This window comes from Xenopus laevis, chromosome 4L (assembly GCF_017654675.1).
Source record: "Xenopus laevis strain J_2021 chromosome 4L, Xenopus_laevis_v10.1, whole genome shotgun sequence".
NCBI lineage: Eukaryota > Metazoa > Chordata > Amphibia > Anura > Pipidae > Xenopus > Xenopus laevis.
Window position 1 is genome coordinate 16,774,739 of NC_054377.1, and position 4,315 is coordinate 16,779,053.

General features: G+C 38.6%; 1 pseudogene; it reads right to left on the reverse strand.

The window, feature by feature from the left end:
• Nucleotides 1-2,496: 2,496 nt before the first annotated feature.
• LOC108713606 lies at nt 2,497-3,314 on the reverse strand (annotated as a pseudogene).
• Between the last annotated feature and the right edge of the window lie 1,001 nt (nt 3,315-4,315).

Genomic DNA, 4,315 nt, shown 5'->3' on the forward strand with positions numbered 1-4,315 from the left:
TCACTCCCTTCCCGTACTGCTTCTGTTACACAGCAGCCAGTTGTTCCCGGCCCCTTCAGCCTGCTCTCCAGACGGCTTTTAACTCTTTCCCCCCAACCCCTCCTTCTCCAGAATACTAGCCGTTTCTGTGTCTACTCACACAGAACGGCTTCTTGCAGCTTTTTGAAACTCTCTGGCCCCCACCTTCTTCAATCGAGCAGCTGCTTCCCGTTCCTAAGAGTATTCTTTTGTCCCGGTCCCTTCTGCTCCTCCAGCACAGCCCCTCCCATGAGCGTGCCAGTACACATATGCGGCAGCACACTAGAAACTTTGCAGGGACGCTCAAAATAAAAGGAATTTTGCAAATAAAATTTGGCGCTTGGCAAGGGAGAGGGCTGATTTAGCAAAGTAAAATCCAGGAAACCAAGACGTAAATCCCAGTAATAGACCCCATACAAATGCATATGCAAATGACAGCTCCCCAGTACATGCGCATAACAACTGAATTATGCCCAATGCGCTTCAAGGCTGCCTCGGGCAGCAGGGAGCAAGAGCCTGAAAAAAAAGTGACGTCACCCAACTCACATGCTGCAGTGTTCAGACAGCTTAGCTGCTTCTACATGAGACCACAGAGGAATCTTTAAAAACGGTCAGTGATTTCTATGTCCACAGGACTTCGTTTAGAAGGCTATTTCTGTTTTGACTTTCCTTCTCCTTTAAAGGAACCCATAGCAACAAATACTCCCATTAAGAATGTGGGGATCCTTGTAAATGTTCTGTGTATTTACCTGGGTAGACTTTGGTGTACATAAGGTGTGAAGTGGAGCACAGGATAGTTTATCTACCAAGTTTCCAAAGTCAAGTTTAAGAAGTTCCTTTGAATGTCAATGTCATCCCTATAGCATAGAGCACATTACAATAGTGGCAACATATTGCTTTTAGCACCTTAGTATATCAGCCATGCTGAATATAGCTGTGTGCCACCTGTAATACTGTTAGGATTAGATTGCACTTACACTTCAAATTTTGAACACTATTTAAATATTTTTATATGGATATGGAGTGTGGGGGTGGGTTATTTTATGTTTTGCTTTTAAAAAGTGCAGTAGGCTGACATTTAGAGAATAAATATTCTTGCAAATTGTGTTTTACTTTATAAAAACAGAGGTTGGGACACCTATGAGCGACAGCAGGAACACTTTGGCAATTAATACTGCACTCTACACCAATGAACCCGCGTAGATATAGCACAATGATAGCAATGTGACAATGCATTTAGACTGACACAGACACAATATACAATAAATAATAAAGAGAATCAAACATATTAGCACAGAACCTCTATAGATTGTAACATTAAAAAGGGGTTCTGATTGACCAAGTACCTACAGAGCCTGTCTCTCATTACCAGACTCTGGAAGCAATTACACTACTGTAGGTGTCAAACAAATTGTTGACATAGAAATTATTTAAATTATATTTTAAAAAAATGCCTTATTTACAATATGATTTACTCCCTTTTTATAGATTTATGCAAAGAAACAAATTCTTTGGATGGGGGGGGGGCTATAAAAGTCCCAAAAATATTAGCTCGTCATGCATGGTCCTGCACATGAGAAGTTAACTGATAACTCTTTATAAATGAGTGCCAAAGTATTTGCATAATGTTTTTATAATTTATATGTTTTAGAATTTATATTGCTGTTAACAGTGCTGCTGAAAATATGGCACTATTTTAATTGTTTTCTAAAAAATATTTACTTTAATATGTTTTGGTATTATCTTGACTGACCAACTCTAAGCAGCCTTGCAACTGTCCCTTCCTACCCCTAAATTTAAAAATAATCCCTAATCCCTAATCTGACCATGACTGGTCATGAGGGGAGAGTTTTATTGTTGATAGAATTTTATATCTTATCTTTCCATTCAAGCCCTCTTCTGTTCATCTTGCCAACATTAGTGAGCATAGCAACCAACGAGCAATTTTAATGCAAAAGAGCTGAAGAACATAATATACAAATGATGAATAAAAATAAAGATTAATTGCCCAAATTCTTAGAATATGTACAACATTAAGGGGCAGTCGAATTTCGAAGGCCTTAAAACTTCGAAATTCAACCGTCGAATAGAATATGCAGATATTCGTAGCCGAATTCATAGGATTTTTAACATTCTACGATCGTACTCTAATCGTAGTAAGATCGTACGATCGTACTTTCGAATCGTACGATTCGAACGATTTTATCGTACGATCGTATGATTTTACTTCGAATTCTAAAGACTTAGAAAAATGTTGGCAATAGGTTGAAGAAGGTTCCCATAGGCTAACATAGCAATTCGGCAGGTTTAAGTTGGCGAAGTATTGAAGTCGAAGTTTTTTAAAGAGACAGTACTTGATGGTCAAAGTCGAACGATTTTACTTCGAATCGAAGTCGAAGTAGCCTATTCGATGGTCGAAGTACCCAAAAAATTACTTCAAATTTCGATTTTTTTTTTTACTTCGAAAATTCCCTCTAATTCACTTCAACCCTTGATAAATCTGCCCCTTAAAGTTCATTTTAAGGATAAGGTTAGCAAGGAGCAGCATCCCATTTTAAGTTATTTAGGAGAAATTACCTTATGAATTGCATTTTTATACATGGTTTAAATGTACAGTCATGTTAAATAGGAGTTGCAGGTGTACCTGGACATCTGTAAGGAAAAAACGCATAAATAGACTGGCATCACGAACAACAGATATGTTTCAAAACTTTAGGTGCATGTTTTTTAGCCTGCTAAGTCTAGCACCATGACTTCTAATGGTTAAAGAAAGCAGTTCATGCTTGTCTCTTGGTCCCATGGAAATATCCAAGGTTTTCTTGAGAACACCCCTTGTGTGGATCATTATGTCCACAAAATCATCATTGATGCTCTTGGTTTCGTTCTTCTCATTCTCCTGACTGCTTGAATTTAGCTTCCAGTTCTGTCAGGAACTTGTCCGAACTGGAGAAAGATTCACTAATCTGGGAAGATTCCTTCCACAGGTACTTGCCATAGCTTCTTCTCCATCAAGGTCATAGGATATACTCTTCCTAATTCTTTGAAGGACCCTTTCAGCATCCTCGATCTGAATTCATCCTTCAAGGAGAGGGAATCTTAATAAATGCATGGGTGATTGTCTCTTACTTTGAACAGAATTTTTATTCCTCAGGATCATCATTTTCTTCATAATCTTCATCCGGAACAAAATAATGGTGCAGGGTTCCATTGGACATTTCTGGATAGAGAGGTCCAGTGTAATATCCATGGTACAGGTTGTCCAAAACACCAATCCACAGGAAATGAAGTCCTTTCATTGTAGAGAGCAATGATGTGTCACCACCAAGAGTGTTGGGTGAGTGGTGTCTGCTAGGATAATTCCTAGATATTGAACAAGAACAAGCACAAAATTCCTTTCTGGTTCCTCTGTCTAGTGATGATACTTTCATCATAAATTTAAAAAAGAAATCCATCTTGGGTATCCAGATTCTTGTGCACTGGTAGAAGTGAAAGTAGTCTTTATCCGTTCTGCACACAGAATAGTCTCTTGCCCCCAGCCAGTGTGAGAGACACAGGGAAGACAGAGAAATGATTTTATGTAAATATAGCAGCTTCTTGTTCCTAGTTTAGAAAGCAGGAGGAGGGATGCAGAAAGTCTGTGTTGGGAAAGCTTGGTCTCCTTTCAGGGCTGCATGCTACTACATTCTTTTCAACATCTGGACTGCTAATGCAGAGCCTTTTTATTTTTTGGCTGATTATATGTCTTAGACGAGGTATCTGTTCTCAAATTACAGTAGAGCTTTGTCACTAGAGAAGCCAAGAGGCAGTTATGGAAAAGTTTCCTTTCAAGCAGTTACAAAACCTACCAAGAAGCACTCTGTCTCTTGTGATTTCACTCATCTAACCCTCTAGGTCTAGGATATAGACCCCCCCATTGCCTACTATTACATCATTACTTTGCTGACCTTTTGGGTATTATTGAAGCCTGTATATTCAGCCTTTATACCCATAGGGAAAGAGTTAACAAGGAAGCATGTGCAGGCAGTACAAATAAACACAAGTGATTCCTAATGACTAACTCTGAGATGGAATTGTAGAGTGTAATTCCAGTTTTGTGCTAGGATAAAGAGCAGTATTTATGTTACTGGTTAGTATCAACTGGTCTTTACCAAAGGACGTCATCAAAGCAGGATAGATTATCCCTCAAACTATGACATTTGTCAGAGAGCTTATAAAATTGGTGGATTATAAAATAATCCATATGGCTACAGCAGTGTGGTCAGTAACTGGACAGTTTTATAAACACTATATAGTTAGA